This window comes from Lycorma delicatula, chromosome 4, assembly GCF_047948215.1.
Source record: "Lycorma delicatula isolate Av1 chromosome 4, ASM4794821v1, whole genome shotgun sequence".
NCBI lineage: Eukaryota > Metazoa > Arthropoda > Insecta > Hemiptera > Fulgoridae > Lycorma > Lycorma delicatula.
The window spans coordinates 127,005,528-127,026,392 of NC_134458.1; the positions used below are offsets into that span (position 1 = coordinate 127,005,528).

General features: G+C 26.7%; 1 long non-coding RNA gene across 1 annotated transcript in view; it reads right to left on the reverse strand.

Annotated features, from left to right (window-relative positions):
• Positions 1 to 1,546: 1,546 nt before the first annotated feature.
• The window catches only part of LOC142323861 (uncharacterized), a 255,933-nt gene continuing 236,614 nt past the window's right edge, over positions 1,547 to 20,865 (reverse strand). The window contains exon 3 of the long non-coding RNA XR_012756173.1: positions 1,547 to 1,617. This is a non-coding gene — a long non-coding RNA (uncharacterized LOC142323861). The remainder of the gene's footprint in view (positions 1,618 to 20,865) is intronic.

A 20,865-nucleotide genomic window follows, 5' to 3' on the forward strand; every position in this document is an offset into this window, starting at 1 on the left:
AGCAAAAGATTTTCCCTCATTTCTGCACCTTCGGTAAAATTAAGCAAGAGAGTAATTCTTGAGATCCTAATTAAGGGATAAATTTACAGGCTTTATATGACATCTGATCTGAAGAAAGCATTGGTCTCAGGACTGTAATCTTTTTAGTTTTCGAGAAATATCGGGTAAAAAACAAAAGATTGGAGTCGAAAAACACACGATTTTACATTTTGCGTAAAATAACTGTGTGAGATGGACAAAAAACACGCATAAGTTTTAATCGCCACATTTTTATATGTTTTGTTTTTTTATTAAACGTCGAAATTCTTACGTTTATATTCAGTTTCTGTAAACTATTCACACCTTTTCACTCATAGTTAAATTCCCTACAAGTTTTGTGTTAAATTTCCCAAATTGGTATTTTACCTCAAATTTACCGAAAACTACTAAAAATACAATTCTGGGACCTATTTATTTCAATTTTTCAATTTATTTTTTTTTCAAATTTCATAAAAGCACTAAATTCACCCCTTAATTTGGGTTCCAAGAGTTATAATTTGGCTTTGTGAAATCTTTTGCCAACCGACACTCGCCAACGAAGCATTTCCCAATCTATGTTTATATGAACTTTCTTCTTTATTTTCACCAGCAGAACATGTCCAGAAAGTTTATAATATTCTTAGTGAATCATTCTGTATATATATATATATATATATACTCGAACGTATATGGGCACATATATTCTGTTTTTATTTATTTATTTATAGGTAGGAAATGAAGTAAAAAAAGAAATTTATACAATAATAATAAATCATGTTTAATAAATTATATTACGGTATGTAATTTTTCAGTATAAATAATTCAGTTGCATCATTAATCAATAATATTAATTATTGCAATTAAACAAAAATAAATTGTATCCGCCTCAATTTGGTGACTCAAATGTATCTCTATTTAATATACATAATTTAAAAATGAAAAATAGAATTTAAATGGGATAATATTAAACAAAGAATAACGATGACATTGTTTGAATAATGTTGAAGATTTGTATAAATAAATAATTAAAATGTATTTAACAATGACAAAACAAAACAACAACAATTAAAATGTAATAATAAAAATACCTATATTTTTAATTATATTTGCTAGGAATAAATTATTATTTATGAACTACGAAGATCATTAAATGACTTTTTAAGAGTACTATAATTTAGTATTCATCATTAATGTTTATATAATTTTCAAAAGTTGCCAAAATCCCCGGACATCAATAAATAGCTACAAATTTATTCCATTCCTCTGATATCTGTGCAATATTTCATTAATTATTCACTATTTCTCCAATTATTTTTTATATCTAATTTATACTAATTTGCTTCGTAAATCACTACGTCTCATTTCAGTTTATTTATTGTCTTAGTATTTTTTTTTTGTTTTTATTAAAATTAGTACTTATATTTCTTTCAAAACCTTATAATCATATTTTTGAAGAATATCAATTTTTAACTGTATAAAATTTTTATAAGTATATCTATTACTACATTCTAAGAACAGATCTACTTACTTCTGTTATGTTCTGTTGTTTAGGATTTCCCAATATTTAGAATTCTTAATTGTAAGATCTCCTTTAAAAACCTGGAAAAAATTTATAAACGATAATTCTTAGTATCTAAGAGAGAAAGAATTAGGCAGATATAATGATTTTAAATCAAAAAAATTAAATCGTGATAAAAATTGCATCTATTTTACTAAGAAAATCAATTAATATTTGTTTCATCAAAGCTTAAAATTATCTTCAATTTCAAGTTGTTAACATACATAGACAGATTATTGGAATGATGTTTGGAATGTACAGAAGGAGATGCGCTTTACTCATGAGAAAAAATGAATTTATTGTTTATGCACTGAATAGAAACAGATACCATTACGATTAGTAAATACCATTACTTTTCCTGATGTCTCGGACACGTACTTTAACAAGAAAGATTTAATAACTAAGGTTATATATTCATATATATATTATTAAAAATAGTTTCCGATACAAGTTGATTTATACTGTACAGCAGTATGCGATTAGAAAATGACCATCCAGATTTCTTTATTCTCCGTATTTTAGGTTTTCGGAAGCCAAAAATATAATAATATTGGTCCAGGAGAGTTATTGCTTTGTAATATGAAGTAAGTTTGATATAAGAGCTTTTACTGAAATATCTGCTAAACAGATAACATAAGAATGTTTTTACATATTTCACTGGAGTTTATATATTTAAAAACCCAAGTTTTCAAAAACTATTAATACGGTTTGGAGGAGAAACTGGAAGAAAATTATATTTTGAAGATGGCTAGCATTCACATAACTCAACTTGTATGTGTTTTATATATTATTAAAAAATTAGCTTTTATAAATATTTCATACCTTTTATTTTTTTACGGTATTTATTACATTTTTTGAACTATTTTTAAAGAGAGGATTATTCAATAATTAGACAGCTCTGGAGGAAAAACAACAATTTTGGTAAACGCGTTATGGATTACGAGTAAAAGGATTGGTAAAGGGTTACGATATTTTCTTTTAAGGAGAGTACTGTAAGTTGGTCACCTTGTGATGACTTTTGTTCAGCTGTTTTAGTAAAACCTTTTGTTTATGACCTCAAAATCTTATTTTACGATTGCGAGTCCTCTTCAAGTATGCGAATTGGTTGAACAGCGTACAGAGATCCGTTCTTTGCTTTCTGAATGTGAAAACCCGGTTAATATTTACTCTCGTATAACAATATGGGAAAGTTTGGTTGAACCGCAGAAAATTTTACAATTGGATAGAAAAAATTATAAACGGATGAACTTCACTGACTGACGAATACTGTTCTGGAGGTCTAATTTAAGTTTCAACTCCAGCACTTGAAACTCGCGTAGATTCACGGGGATAATAGTTAAAAAGTTACAAGTATTGCTATAATTCATTACATTATCACCAATAAGCTTAAGTACCTTAAAACAAGCACAAAATGGGTTCCAAGAGATCTGACAGATCCCCATAAGTAGACAAGACTTCGCATGTGCAAGAGAGTTGAAACCACGTCATCAGCCCAGAAGATGATATATTTTTCCGCAATATTCCATCCTATGATGAGATGTGTATTTACCACTATGAAATAGAATCAAAAATACAATGTTAGATACGAATTTACTTATCACGAAAGAATTCCAACTCCGACCATCAGCAGGAAAAACCATGATTACAATCTTCTGGAATGTAAAAGGTCCGTTTTTTTGTAGATTTCCTAGAAGGAAATTTACAAAAAAACGGTACAGTAGTTTAAACTGTTTACAATAAACAGTTACAAAAACTGTTTACAATATAAACTGTTTACAATAAACAGTTTAAACTACTGTGACATGTTTATCAACAAAGTGAAGCCAATAGTGTTGAAAAAACGTCCTGGATCTAAGCGCAAAGACATAGTTCTATTTCACGATAACAACCGGCCTCACATAGCTCACGTAATTAGAAATCATGGATAAATTGCATCGGGAAGTACTACCTCACAACCACCACACAGTTCTGATTTGGCCCCATCGTATTTCCGTTTGTCTGATCCATTCAAGGAGGCGATAAGAAGTTTAAGGAAATGACTATGTCAAAGAAAATGGGTTAAATTGGTTCCGATATTAAACAAATATTTCTTTGCAACAGGTATAAATAAACTGATTGAGAAAGAGACAAATTTATTAATGTTGCTTGAAAAGTGAAAGAAAGTCACTTTTACGAAATAAACCGTTTTATCTCCAATTCAACTTGTATCTTTAATTATTGAATAACCTTCGTAAATGAAGCGTTTTCAAGATGTTAATTAATATTTTAATTTTATTTCAAGTGTAGCAGTAATTATTTCAAAAACTAAATTATTTACAATCGGCGTAAAATACCTTATTTGTAGTATGTTCAAAGTTTTATATGAGTGTAAAGTTTTACCAGCATTTTCTTTTTTTTAACTAAGTAATGATATGAGTGAGGATAAAAATTATTTTAAATTTTGATACTGAGAGAAATATATTTTGCATTTAATATATTCATAATTAGCCAGCAAATTAAATAGCATTCTCTCCAGTTTTTTTTTTTTTTTTTCTAATTTGTATTAAATTACTATGTTAATATCTTATTTTACATTCTGATTATTTATTAATTCTAAAAGGTTAAAATCTGTAATAAGATGATTATTACATCCTTAGAAACAGAAATTGGTAGCAAACCTTTTTACTATTATTTTGTATTCCAATAACTATGTATCGTATCTGTATTTAAAATCAGAATTTTATGAAGAAAATAAACTTTTTTGCGGGTTGAAATTATTTTAACACCCAAAACTAATTTGGAATTTTCCCGAAAACATCTAGAAAATTTTTCATTTTGTGGCTAAATAGATTTAGTGCAATGAACATTTTTATCTAAAGAATTATTCACCCATAAACTTATAAATTAATAACAATTAATATACTATTGATAATACTAAAATCTGTTTTCATCAAGGTGTTTATAATAAAAATTAGATTCATTTGAGAGAAATAGGTTCAGCAGAAATTAATATTAATTTAGACAAGAATAGTAGGATTTAAACAGATTTTTTTTTTTTTAGCTACTTTTCGGAGAAAAGTACCGTATTACTTTCGGTCGCACAGAGAGATTGGGAAGTGGAATTGAATATTCTTTATATTTTGTACGGTATGAGGAGTACGAAAAAATATTCAATTAAAATGAAATTTCTTCATGTATATATAAGCCTACGTATAAAATTTTTTGCTCATAAATCTTCAAAAATACTAGATCAATTGCGCTGAAATTTAGATATGATGTAGTAATTTATCTGAAGTCGTTCATATGAAAATTTTATGAAGTTTAATTGAGTTACGCACAATCTCATTTTTTTTTTCCCCCTACCTCCCGGAACCAGACCCCCGATTAAGCATCAACACGATTCCGGGAGGTGCCTTTGTCTCTATTCGCCAGACGAGGGAAACGCCAGGCCCGGCTATGTTCCCGGCCTCCATCACCCAACAACCAGGACTCGGTCCTTTGCGCTTCGCCTCTAACGGGGACACCCCCGGAGGGACGGCCCCGCCGGGACTCAGTCTTTTAACTCAGGGGCTCAAGAGTCCCCACACTTTATCAACAATTGTGCAAGCACGGGCGAACGGCAGTTCCGTACGGAGCTGTCCCTCACCCCTCGCTTCCCGATATTTCAGTTGCAGTATTCTCAACAGAAACTCCGTCACAGTGTCGAAGTCCACCGAACTTCGTAACATCGTTCCATCGATGGCCCCCACCTCGAGATGCCCAGATACGGCAGTACACTCGCGGCGTTTCTCGTCCCACCGCGGGCACTGGAATATCACGTGTTTCGGCGCGTCTTACTCCCGACAGTAGGGGCAGAAGACGCTCAATCGATGTTGGACAAGAGACAACATAACGTCAATTTGGGTATCTTTTTCGGTCTCTTGGTGGATTTGGAAGGTGAAAATGAATTTTTTTACGTTTTGAGATATGAGGATTACGAAAATAACGTTCTTGTATAAATTTTTGTGGCTCAAAAATTTCCAAAACTACTGAATAAATTTCATTGAAATTTAGATACGCTGTAGTAGTGTAGCTGAAGTTGTGCATGTAAACATTTGAAAAAGATTCCTTGAGTTGTTCTTTAGTTAATCTCAATTTAATGTGAAAAACAGACACCATAACCTTAATTGAGGTTATTTCACTTTGTGTGTTTTTTTTCATACGTGTTTATGCAATGAGTCACACCGGTGAGTGATTTTAAACTTGATGCCTGTATGTATGGTCTACTCGTTAATCGAACGTATTTATTGCGTTATACTCTGAAAATCAGTGAGTTTCTTACTGCGAAATAGTGAAGCATATCGGAAAAGTCGGTCTTCTATCACAGAACTGCGCAAGTCTTTTTTATATTGTTTATTTTATTTTTAAAATTTTTATTATGAAATAAACTTTTTTTTATTAAAATAAAAAACCCAGATAATAAATATATAAAAACCGGAAAAGTGATGTAGTTTTTAAGGTCGTTCAAATATCGTTGAACTTTCAACAGGTAAAACCAAGTATATTTATAAATATAATTTAACTAGCTTGTTGATATAAGTATTCATTGTTATTTCGCATGAGAACTATCGTTTTGCGTTATTAACTGTCCTCAAATCTATGAAAATTCTTGAAATTTATGTTAATGGTTACATCCGAAAATGAATAGGAATTAAAAGTAAACTTATAAAAGAAAGATAAATTACATATATATATACACACACACATACACATACATATACATATACATATATATATATATATATATATATATATTTTTGTGTACTGAATTTCAAAAGATAAAAAGTAACACAAAAAGTTTTTTTTTTTATAATCAATATCATGAAACAGAATTTGTGCAAAGGAAAAGATCTATACGAAAACAACTTTTAAAAAGTATGAAGTTATCCCAATTTAACCGAGTTAGAGGTTTACCAAATACCTTAAGTTGAATTTGATAATTAATATGGTTCTAAATTGTGTATCCAAAGAGAAATACTTGGGTAAAATATTGATTAGATTGAATGCAGTTGTAGATAAGAATGCAGGAAGTGAAATGAATGGGAAAGATGAAAAACGAAGATACATTCAAAAAGAAGTGAAGAGATGAGGAGAAAAACATCCTGGTAAGGACATTTTCTACAAAAAATTTCTTTAATGAATGATCGTACAAGAAAAATCCAAGAAAGACGGAGATCAAGCATTGAGTTGCTCATAGCATTACGAAAAAAAGAAGCTTAAAGAGAAAGAAAATGAAGTTAAAAAATATTCTGAGAAGAAAAATGGAGACACTTAAATTAAAAGCTGTTGAAATTGAGATTCATAAAAAATGAAGAATTTTTTAAGATTAAACGCAACTGGAGAAAATATTAGTATTTCTCTTCTCCCACAAATCACGAACCTAAATCGTGTAACATGAGTTACTTAAATTTTTATAAGAAAAAATCCTGAAAATTTTATTTCAATATTAAAATCGGAAAGCAGTTAAAAATATTTATAAATTATTATACTCCCTTAAATTTAGTATACTCCTCTCTTAAATTTAGTATAATAATTATACTAAAATTTATAGCCTTTTAAAGCCTTGTAATTTATTTACTTTAGAAAAATAGCCTCTTTAAATTATATTGTACAGTATATATGTTTTACTGTGACTTATTTGCAAGAAATTTGTCACATAACATGACATATCGCATAAAGAATGAAATTAAATGCCAGTCATAATCCATATTATTATTGTATTACCGAATATACTTCAGACCACCGCTTCTCTTTGTGCGTGACGGAATGTCATTTCAACAATAGTATACCAGTTAGATTATCAGGGCCTGACATACAGTTGACTTTAATGTTGTCAACCACATGTCTCACAACACAATGTCACTCGTATCTATATACAGTTCAATGTAACCTACATTATTATGTAAAACCTTTTACTTTAGGATGAATTTGACTTTATAACCACTTAAAACGAAATTGATTTTGCACGTTTACGCCTACTATATATATATGTTAATGCTATTATGTCATTTGCACATTAGATTAAATGTTAGCATTTGTCCAATATGTATATAAAATAACACAATATTACACAATGTGCATTTATTAACTGGACTCTTCCAAGCTCAATATCGATTATAAAAATTATTTAAAAAAATTTCTCCTCTCCTTAACATCATGAAAAAATTAAATTTTTTTTTTAAATATTAAAACCAATTACCAGAAAAAAACAAAAAACATTAAAAATTAATTTTTTTCACTTTTTTTGTAAATTTTAACTCTTTGAAGTATAAATTATTTGAAATAACACACAAATCCTAAAAATGTAATCATTTTTAAATTGACGCCAAAATAAAAACCGAAATTAAAAGATATTGCATTTTAATATTCAATTTTATATGTATTTAAGTTGGTTTTATTATTAATTTAAAAAAAAATACCATTTATTATAATTTTTACGTTTTATTTTTTAAAACGTAGGTGGATTAGCTAATAAAATTTGGCAGTGCTAAAAAAACGTTTTTTCACAAGAAAAGACACATATCTTGATAATGAAAATAATAATGCTGGCAATTGACAGTTAATATGAATGAACTGTCGTTTACTGGAATTCGATTACATAAATAAATATATATATATATATATTAAGTTTTACTTTTTACTGTGTCCTAATAAAAATAAAATAAATATACAGAAATAACGGGAATAATGCTATCGAGTGTGAACAAGGCTCTCTGGAATACTAATATTAGTGTAATATTTTACCCGAAATTTCAAAGGAATTATCACGTTAAAATAAGTTTAATTTTAAAATACGTATTACTAGATAATAAAAACCTTGTATTTATTATCTATGCTGTGTTGCCAGCAAAGCATTGCTGACAACACAAAATAAATTTAAATATTTTCATATCGTTTATTGCGAAAGTATTATTTATTTACAAAATCTACTTTTGTTATCTAGAAAAATCTTATAACAGGAACACCAGAGAAAACATCCTCTAGAAAACAATAAGAAAATCCTGAATTTATTCTCAGCTGTTAATGATGGAAATTAAGTAAATTTAGTTCAGCCTTTATAAGAAAAGAAACAAAATAAACTTAAGTTGTTTCATATAAAATAATAAAAATTGTTTATTTAACCATAGTTTTACTTTTTACTTCATCGAAAATAGTTACATTTTTAAATATTGGAAATTCTATTTTTAATGTTGGTACAATATATAATTATTTTATCAGTGACTTTTTTGTTCTCATATTGGAAAAGATTTAAACAAAAAATTGTATAGGAAAAAGACTTGAATAACAAAAAAACCTTACAACTTTTCAGGAACATTAATGGTATCTTTCTCAGATTCATTTCAGATAAAAAAAATATATATTTTCATTAGATGGGATAGAATTGTTTGTAAGAATGCTACATTGTGTATATATATATATATAAAACTTATATATATATATATATATATATATATATTAGTTTTATATATAAATATATAACTTATACATACACTTAGGAGTTTTAATAATATAGTAAATTATTTATAAAATATAAAATAGGGCAGTATAGCGGATCGTTATAATACGTCTGGTGCATACAGAAATATTTATAACAATGTTTAAATAAAAAAAAAAAAACTTCATTATGTTTTAGTGGTTTGCATTACTGATCTTGTTATACCCTTTCAGAATTTTAAAAGCCACCCTACAGATATTTTTTTCTGCCTAAATTTTTAAAAATATATTAACATTCCTTACTGAAAGTCTTATAGCCTATCATTCTTCTGTAAAAAATAATAAAAGTTCTGATGCGTTGATAATTTATTAACAGTATAAAAAGAAACATTTAAAATTTTATTTATCTTAGCTCTTTTTTTAATTCTTTAAATATATTAATGAGTTACTTATTAAATAGTTTTTGCAAGTTTTTTTATATAAAATTAACTTTTTTTAAATTTTTATTCTGCAATCAATTTTCTTAGATAGCAATAAAATATATACAGTAATTGCAAAATAGTATATTTATTAACTATATACTAACTACATTTATTAACAACATTACTAATTAACTACATATAACGAGAAAGAAATAGCAATGCAAACTTTTATTTCGCTAAAACTTTTTACTTAGAAAGAATTTCATTTAGAAAAAGGCAATTCTATTAATTCATGTGTTAATATTTTAAAACAAAATATTACAATAATTTTACTAAAATTATATTTTAATATTTTGAATACGCGTATTCTTTAAGAAATTGGAACAGAAATGCAGAGAAATGAATTTCACACGGTAATTTGAGAAAAAGTAAAAGTTCAAAAAGCATTGTATTTTATACAATTACAACATTATTTATTTATTTATTTATCCATTATTCTGGAAACAAGGTTATTTCTATTCCCATAGAAATTTCTTATATCAATGACTTAATTGTTAGTAATTTTTTTTGTTATTACATAAAAATGCAACATTTATAATAATAATAATAATAATAATAATAAAAATTACAAAATATAACACTAGAACAATATTGTAACACAGCAACACGTTAAATAACAAATTTCACAGCATGAATTTGCTTAAACAAATATGAATTACTTAGTTTTAATTTTTTTTATTATTGTGCTCTTACAATGAAAAGAGAATTAACTATAACTTACAATGCTCCTAAAATCAAAAATAATATGAATAATAATTAAAAGTATTTCTTACCCAAGAAAGATTATGTAAATATTATGCTATAAATATTATATAAATTTAATTAATATTAACAGACTTAACCACAGCTAACAATGACGGAATATTTACGTAAAAATGACTTTTATCCAGATTTTAGGTCAACTACAAATTACTCTTGATTCAAATATTATTAATCTATAAAATTAATTAAAAATTATTATTCTCAGAGTATTTAGCTACAAAAGTAGTTAAAAGATTTCGGATTTAATAAATAACTGTTAAATTATTTATTTTGTCATAAAATTATTATTTTTAAAAATGTTTTTATTATTAATAAAACAAACAATTTTAAAGTTCAAACATAAAATGTTACTGTTATTGGAATACATAACAAAATGAAAGAAATAATTATTTTTTATGATAAAAGTATGTAAAATATGTTTTATCTGTACATGGTAGGTAATAATTAAATAAGTATAATATTAATAAAAAAAAGTTAGCTAGACTCAGACGTGTTCGTTTTTAATATGAAATAAATTGAAAAGAACCAATCAGGATTGAATTACGATTTCTCATACCAATCGGTACCAGTTTCCCATCATTATATCATTACATTTCGTTGTTCAGCTAATGGGATACGGCAGAAGACCCTTTCTTTCGATAAGATGAGATTTCTCTTAAAACATATGATCAAACTTTTCTATACTAGCTCTCTCTTTCTTTTTTTATCTTTTGATGTTGTTTCTAAGATAAAAAAAATATCAGATGGATATAATATTAAGGGAGAAAACGTGTTATTGAATTCCAACAAGAGTTATAAAGTTACAATTTATATTTATTTTGTATTTATTTAATTACGTTTATCTTTAACTATTTTTTTTGTGTTTTTTTTTTTTTTTGAAACAAAAGATAGTAGGCTTATATTTTTGTTACATTAACTGTAAGTATTTTTCTTTAAAATAATTAATAACAAAAACATTATGAAAATATATATCAGATTACGGAACGTTTTCTTGTAGTTCATGATAAATGAGAAAAAACTTTTTGTAGTTACACAATAATAAATACACATCGTGTTTGAAATTAATAATGTATTATAAACTATTGAATTTAAAATTTACTAGAATGTTTTATGAAAATTATCTACTACAAACCTGTTAATAGTTTTCTTATCCTCTTATCCAGAATTCTTTTACTGATTTCTATTATTTCTTTGTTTAGTAAAAGAATGAAATATTGGAACTATAAAATTATCAGCAGCAGTTTACCGCATTTTTTGGCATTCTTTTTCATAAATACTATCATAAGAAAATAAAATTAAAAAATAAATATTTACTCTATCAGTATCAGACAATACAAAAAAAAAAAGACTATGTGACTTAAACCCAAAAAAACCTGGCAAAGTGTTGCGTGACTTTCTTGCCTGTTAATAATACAAAATTAACAGCTTCAGAAGTAATTTAAAAACTGCTTAAGAAGTAAACCTGCATAAAGCTGCTTCAGAAGTAATTTATTTTAAATGTAATACATCATTATCTTTTTATGGGGATAATAATAATTTATGGATATTCATACAAAAAAAAGTTAAACAATAAAAATAAAATTAAAACATTTTTATTTCCTCAATACATATTTTATTTAATCATTTTGATATATTTTAGTAGAACGGCACCGCAAATTGAGGTTATTCCTAAATTGGGTTTTTCCGTTCCAGCAGTCTAGTTTCTATTTGGTTGGATTTCTCCTTAAAATGGAAAAAATCTATACGAAGTTGTTTACAGTGTTAATTATTCTATGTAATTGTCCTTAATTGAATTTCAATTAAGAAATTTACGTAAATATTTGTTTTTAAATAAGAAATTAAAACTACTTTTTAAAAAACAACTAGTAATATTGATACGGATTTAAATTCAAATCAAATTAATTAATTATAAGTATATTTAAAGTAACTTTTAATGTTTCAACTTACATAAAATATGTTGTCAAACTCTTAAGTAAATAATCAGGATACTTAATACATTTATAAAGTGGTTTCACTAAAGATCTACTGAACTTCTGATGTTAATAAAATTAAGTCCTTTAAGTTATTTACCAACTTGAACATGAACATATATTATACTACATATATATATATATATATATATACATATGTATACACACACACATATATATACATATATATGTGTGCGTGTGTGTGTGTGTGTATATATGTACATACTTGAACTTGTACATATATAAATCATAATAAATTTTATAACATTATATTATTTTATTATATTAATCATATTAAAAGAGGAACGTTTTAGTTGAATGGATTTATTTTTTTGTGATCGGTAAACTCATTTTTAATTAATATTACCTCAATAAAAAATTCTTTATCCTCCGCAAATAAATTCTCACAGCCAAAAAATGCTTATTCTTCAGATCACCAATATTTTAATATTAAATTCACAAGGATATTTATATTTTTGCAGTTAACCAAGGCTCTCTTTTGGATAACAAAAGGTCTTTTCATCAAATTTAGCTATACATTCTTTATTACTTTCACTTCAAATTTAGTGTTATATTAATCACACCGAAATAACTCTTCTAGCCTCTTCATTATGAACTAGTTCCATTTTATCTTTTATTAAACATTGTGCTGCAACTCTAATGCGAAAAATTTATCAACTTTTAAACAAGTACGTAATTTTAACGTAGGTGAGTTTTTCATTTTCACAACATTTCAAGAAAATATTCATTACAACAAAAAAAATTATTAGACGTGAAAACAAAATGTTTACTTTTTAATAAAATGTTTTAAGAACAAACTCGGAAGATTATAAGGAATTTGAAAATATAATCGATGCAATTAAAAATAGAACATAATGTTTTACGATCATTTAAAGAAAATGAAACGAAGAATAATTTTCAATTTATTTCATAATCAAAAGTATTATTTATTTATTATTTTAAAAATTTAATTTTAATTTATTATTTTCAACGGTAAAAACTATCGACATCTACAAATATAAAAGGATCTCCAAGAGATCGGAATAAGATAAAAATAAATTTTAGAATGGGAAATTTTAAGAACAATGGGAAAGATTAATAAAAATTATGACTGAGAGATGGCAGAAGATTAAAGCTTCTAAAATCTGTATACACGAATGAAAGACGATCCATTTGAAAAAAAAAGTGAAACTCTTGATAGAGTAGGTAAATTAAAAATAGGTTGAATACTCCTATTTTTCGAGTATATTTACTTTTCAATTAACTTATTATTTGTTCCTTATCAGGAATTTTGTATCTACGTTTCGAATCATACGAAGAAAAAATAAGTGAAATTTTCATGGAAAATTAAGAACCCAGTTAGAAACAATAAAATATGTCGGTGAATAAAGAAAAACTAAGTGTTGGTGGATTGAAATCCATATCTGGTAGCAAGTATAAAATGGATCCAATGTAATACCCAGAGAGGCAAATTGAATATGAAGAAAACAGATGGATAGCGTTGAACAAGAAACAAGAAAAATTGAAAACTGGAACAAAAGGCAACTAACAACGGTACAGAGGGTTGAATGTAATGTAACGCCCGCTGTTTATTAGCTCTACGGGTCTTAAGTAAGTAAATATAGTTCACTGTTTGATTTTTAAGAAATAATTATTTTGTACAGTCATCATGAATATGACTGGTCTGATATTGCTTTCCTTTTCTTTCTGTCTGCGATTATCTTTTAATCTCGACACAATTAATAATGCATCCTAGATACTCGGTTCTATATTATAACATGCCAACCTTGATCTTTCTCTAAAGTTATTAACCTCTTCTACACTTCTTTATTTCCAAATTAACTAAAAACGGAGTCTTTTTATAAGTTTCTATCACCTCTCCTATTAGTCATAAAATATCTTTTTATACCGAAATTAACTAATCCACAAATTTTCCCTGTAACATTTTAAAGCCCTTTCATTCTGATTTTGCTATTAACCACTTTCAATATCTTAAAGAGCAGCTTCATATAAACATTTTTAAGAATTTTCCTTACTTCTTAGATGTAAGATATATTTTATATTAGCAATTAAGTTTTTTTTTTTTTTTTTGTTATAAAAACTGTCCATGCTTGTACCACTCTCCTTTTGATATCTCCTTTTGATTCGTCCATCTATAATAGTTTTACTATGTATATTACAAAAGTTCTCCGACTTCTTTTATATTGTGTTACCCTTATCTTAATGTTTAATTCTTTATTAAAATGTTAATGTTTAACTCTTTATGTCACAATTTATTATCTTCGTTTTAATTTTATTTAATAAAGATTAAATTTCTCTCCAATCAATCTAAACCATACAACATTTCTTAAAGTTTAATGGTTGTCTTCGTTATCCTCTTTCCAGATTTTATTAGTAAATATTTGTGATATTTTATTAACACTAATAATATATAAATGAAAATTAATAATTATCATCGATGTATCCGAATTCTTCAAAACCATTTCATGTCCACTTTTATATAATTTATTCGCTCGTAATATTTTGGAACGTAAAAACAGGTATTTTTTTAACGAGCTCTTTCGCATAAATGAAATATGTTGTCGGGAACAACCGTTTAAGAAAGAAAAAAAAACGCGAATACGGTAACTAAAAACAAATTAAAAAGAACAAGTTTTCAAGCACACATTCGTGAAGAGAACAGAAGTATATCGTGGTTGCATCATCATTAATTCATTCATAACAACTGGCAGGAGGATAACGAAAGAAAATTCGTTTTTATTTATTCCTTCGGCAGCAACTTCATTTAAAAATTCGTTCGTAATTTTCTTCAGAATATCTTCTATTGATAAGCTGAAAAGCAATAGGTCAGACCACATCTTTGCCTACTTGTTTTTGAATCAGTAAGAAGATTCTTCTCTTCACTGATTACACATTTTACAGCAATTTGATTCTTATAAAAATTAAATTATAAACAACTATTTTACTGATATTTCTATTCGATTTTTCTTTAAATTTTAAAAATTCTCTTTTATTTTACCATTATTAAAAACCATTTCGAAATCTAAAAAAAAAAAAATGCAGTACCTATACTTGTTTGACGCCTGCCTCCTTCTAAGATTATTCTAACCGCTAGAGATACCTAACCATTCTCATTTTAAAACCAAACTAGTTTATATTATACCACACTTCTATTGTCCTGACAACCATGATAATGGAAATTTCTGATGTAAAAGTTATTAAAATCAACATGCTAGAAATTATGAATAAATTATTTCAAAAATCAAGCCCCGTCTAGTAAAAATTGAAATATGTGTTTTTTTGTCCTTTTGGTCTATCTTCGTTTGGTTTAAATATTTTACGAAAAAATTGTAAAAGTTTATACTTCATATATAGAGCTATCAAGAAATGTCTACGTTTTTTTTAAAACCCGGAACCTAAAATGCAGAAAACGCTTTGAAAGATTTATATTTGTTATTTTAGCCTTTATTGGCGCGGACGTTAAATTTCGAGAAGATATTACAGAAGCAATTTGTTAAACTTATCCTACATATGAATATTATAGAAAAATGCTTCTTAAAATTTATTCCTTACCTCTAACAGTAAAAATTCTGTTATTTTGTTTTTTGGCTCTAACTTTTAAATTTATAATTAATTTTTCTTGGTATTTCTCTTCATTACTTAAAGCGCTATTAAAGTAATTGTAGATTAGGCGCCTACATTATATTCCAGACCCAAAATGCGAAGCAATATTTTTTCATTACTTACATAAAAGTTGTACTTTATCTTGACTTCCTTGTAATAAGTAAAGAAAGCATTGTGATCGGGAAAAATTTTATTTTCAGATTTCAACGGAAATATATATTTAGACCATTCCTGAATCCATTTTGATTAGTTTCAGCGTGACGTCTGTACGTACGTACGTATGGACGTATGTATGCATATATGTGCATACGTATGTATCTCACATAACTTAAAAAGATTAGCCGTAAGATGTTGAAATTTTGGATTTAGGACTGTTGTAACATATAGTTGTGCACCCCCCCCCCATTTTTATTGCAATCGACTGGACCAAAAGTTTCCAAAAAAGCCCAAAATCCCAAACAATATGGATTTTGGACTTCTTCATAACTGCAGTAATAAGCCCTCATTAACAGCTTTTAAACGATATATCATAAGTGGTACTTGTTTTCATTGGTTCCAGAGTTACAGTCAAATAAAATTTTAATTAATAAAATATTTGGATCTTACAAGGGGAAGGTACACAAGAGAAGTAATTTTTTTTTAACTTCTTATTTTTTTAATTTAAATATATTGATATTAATAATTATTAACCTCTGATTGCAAAAAAATATGTTTACGATAAATAAAAATTCAATTAAAACAATAAAATATATATATATATATATATTACTATATTAATAACTTTTGATATATATCAAAAGTTATTAATTAAATAAAATTTTACGTACTTTGCACTTTAAAGAAAATGTGTATAAGTAATTTAATAGGCGTACAAGGAAGTCATGTGGTTTCCACATCAGATTTTTTTTAAAAATATTTTTAAACAATTCTAATTTACATTTCTTTCGTTAGGGATCACTTCATTTCGAATAGATTTCACAAAATTTTCCTCCTACAGTAAAGAAGTCCCTAAATCAATCAGTTTTTTATTCGACATCTGGAATTTTGATGCTTAATCTTATTTTGGTAATCATGACTTCACCGGAATAGCTTGTCTAGTCATATAATACTTTCCCAGTTTCTTTATTTTTTAAGTCAGTTATTTTTAAGAAGAAATTCAGAAATCTAAACAATTTTGGAACAACTGATAAAAGAACATATTAATTCATACATATTATATGGAATTCTGATAAGGTAAATAAATAGATTAATAAAAATAAGCCAGTATTTTAGAAATAAAAATTATACTTTATAATGTAATAAGTAAATATAAGAGTTATAACTTATTGTTATACGATATACAAAAATATTTATTTAGTATTGCAATAAACTGAGTATAGTTGATGAGAAAACAGAGAAGATCGTTCAGTAGGAAAACATAAAATGGATATAATAAAAATAAGAAAGAGAGGTAAAAAAAGAACCGTAAACTGAATTAGGGAAGAGATTCTGATGAAGTACCTCAAACAGCAAAGAAAATATCATAAAGAAGTCGGTATATGAATATAAAATTTTACATAAAAAAAAATTGATTAGACAATTTTCAAATTTCGTAAAATTGATCTTTGTTTATAGACGTATATAACAAATAATAAATTTTCAATTATTACGAATAAAATAGCGTGTAATATACTTTTCTTAACAAGGAAAATTAGCTTCATTAATTATTTAAAACATAACCATTTTTCTTTTTTAATTTCACGGAAATTATTAAATATTACTTTTTTATTACACTTGAAGGTAAGAAGAACTGCATTTTAGAGAAGTTTGAGAATAACAAATAGCATTTAGTTTCTTTGTATTTATCAATTTTTCTCGGATTCTGGGCAAATTGTTTTTTAGAAAGATACTTTCAGAATGTAAATCTTTGTCGAGGGTTTATATTATTCACAATTTTTTTATATCGTTCTATTTTTGTTGGTATTCAGCACAAACAGGTTTTCTGGACCCATACCTACGAATTTTTTTTTTTGGGGGGGGGGGGGTTGAAAAGTGATATACTCACACTGGTACAATGGAATTGTTTTTTTTTTTGTTGGTTGTTATTAAATCGGTCATTTTTGTTAAATCTTGTTAAATTGTACGTTGATTATTTATTTTTCTCTAAAAAGAGTATAAAGGCATCTCATGAATTTCTTGGCCATCTTTCTTATGAATGTATAAACTTTCTCTAATTGGATATATTATCAAGCTATAATATTATGTTCGATGTAACCTAAATTTATTATTTTCATTAAACTGGAAATTACTTTAACATAGACCAGTTGATGGTATTTCAGCTGTAAGTTTACTGCGTATTTTTTTTTTTCATAACAAACAAAAAATAAAATTACTTTTATTATTATTTTTGACAACAATTATTATTCATTATCATTATAATATAATAATACTGGTATATATATTTATGTTCTATTATATTTATACGTATATTTAATTCATTAAATAGCTTTTTCATGATAACCGTTTGATACATATCCTAGTATTTTTAACCTTAACAGCTTAAAAAGAGGGGATTACTATCTCTTCAACAGTAATCAGTCAGTGATATTCGCTGATTCTGGAAATTGTCAGTTAAAAAATAAGAAGATTTATTTATTTATTTTTATGGATGAATTTTTACAATCAATTACGATACAGTTTTCAATTTTGTATTTTATTTTAATTTTCACTTGAATTTGAGTACGTTCTGAATCTCACTTCTTTAACACCAATGTAAAATGAATTACGTCTATTAGTTACAGAATTTCTAGTAAACAAGACACATCTGATAAGTATATTTGTTCAATTTGTTATATATGTTTAACAAACTGTGGCCGATTGGGCAAAGAAGCGAAGAGCCAATATTATTAAAAAATTAACTTGTGTAACTAAGCCTCGATTGTTGACCTTTGTTTTTCTTGGTTACTCTACTTTCGACCAGACCTTTTTTAGCATGAACCCAAAAATCAGGGAGGCTCAGTGGAGATTATTAATTAATCTCTGCACTCCTTCCGCCATTTTCGAACGGATATCTTAATCAAAATTGCGGACATCGCTACCACACATGTTTGGTTCGCAGATGAAACACCGAATTCGTTCCTGCATGCTTCCCTACGCTGCAGGAACTGATTGTACATGAAGACGGTATGTTTTGCGAGTCCATTTTTCCGCAGCAATAGTCCCATACCGCAGAGAATCTCAACGTCCGCTCGCACATGTATGCCTAGAAAAACCTGTTACCGGTAAGGAACTTTGATAACTCGTATCCCAGTTTTCCGTGTTTGTGGAACAGCACTCTCTAGAGATCGGGGTTTAGCCTGTAGGTATATTTTGCCTTCGTCGACTGATCCTTTTGCTGTGATAGTATCTAAACATAACTCCCCATTCCTTGCTGTCATTAGACTTCCAAATAATACCATTCATTAAAAGATAAACCTTTCAATCGACATAAAATGATAATAATATGGTCCATCCAAAGTCAGAATTTAAAACGAGCACCCGATAAACTTACAGAACTCTATCTCAATAAACAATAAATATTGAATAAAATATGCCTAAATTAATAATCCATTAAAGCAATTTTTAATTGCATATACAAATTTTTCTACATTCTTTCCTATTTTTTATTTTTATTTTTAGGATAAAGTTTTGTTTTCTTTGTGTTTATTGGAAACGGCTTTAATTTTTACAAGACTTCCAGTTTTTAACCTTATCAGTGGTTTAAATAAAATTAACTTTAAGAAAATAACAAAACCAACGTCAAATCAACATATTAAAAAAAAGTCAATACTTCTCTACTGCACGACTGTCCAAAAGGGAGTATAATGTATTTAGAGTGTATATATGTATGTATCTATTTATGCTTATTTGTTTGTTTTTTCCACCATAGCATCTCAACGGCTGAACCGATTTAGATTATGAAATGGGTGGAATTTTTACATTACTGGGAGTGTCATAGGCTATATAAATATGTATATGTTGATATATATATATATATATAAATTTAAAATATTTGAAAAATCTATCAGATGAACGAGTCGTTTTTTATAACTTGTATATCAACGTTTCATTTTGAACGATTCAGAAACTTTGTATCTCATATGTGTGAAGTTGTCGTCTTACTAGTATTTTATATATTACCCTAAATGGAGCGTAAATATATTTAGGGTGTATGTATGGTTGTTCCATCGCAGCAGCTCAACGGCAAAAACCGATTGTAACGCGCACGCCCTTTAATAATCCTAAATTAAAAGCAATATTTTTTTGGCAATCGTGTTTTTTTCATTTTTAGTATTTACCTCTTGTTTGTTAAATGTATATTCTGTTTTAAATATAATAATGTTATACAGAGTGATTCTCAAAGATTGTAACAAATTTCAAGACATGTTCAACCGGTGAAAATGAAGAAGACAGTATGTATAAACATAAGTTTGGAAACCTATTTTTAGCGAGAAAGATATTGTTTTGATTTCTGCCCTTTCGATTAAATTAAGCCAGGTTGTAATTCTTGGCACTCAAATTAAGGGGTAATTTTAATGGTTTATATAAAATCTGTTTTGAAGCATTGAAGAAAGATTGGTCTCAAAATTGTATTTTTAATAATTTTCGAAAAATTTAGATTAAAAAAAAAAAAAAATACGATCGAAAATGTATTATATTACATTGACGTAAAATTATTTTATTAAATGGATAACAAAAATAATAATGTTTTTAATTAAAACTGGTAGAAAATTTAATTCCAAGTAAAATGATATGAATAAATAAATAAATATGTTATTTTTTTTGTTTCATTTAAAACCTAAAATCTGTTATAATTGATATGTTTGGTTTTTAATAAATTTCAGAATTTTTGCAATTGTTTTTAGTTTCTGTAAACTTTATTTATATCATTTTACTCAAAATCAAATTTTCTACAAATTTAATTTAAAACTTTTATACCTTTATTGCCCATTTAACAAATTTATTTTACGGCAAATATAAA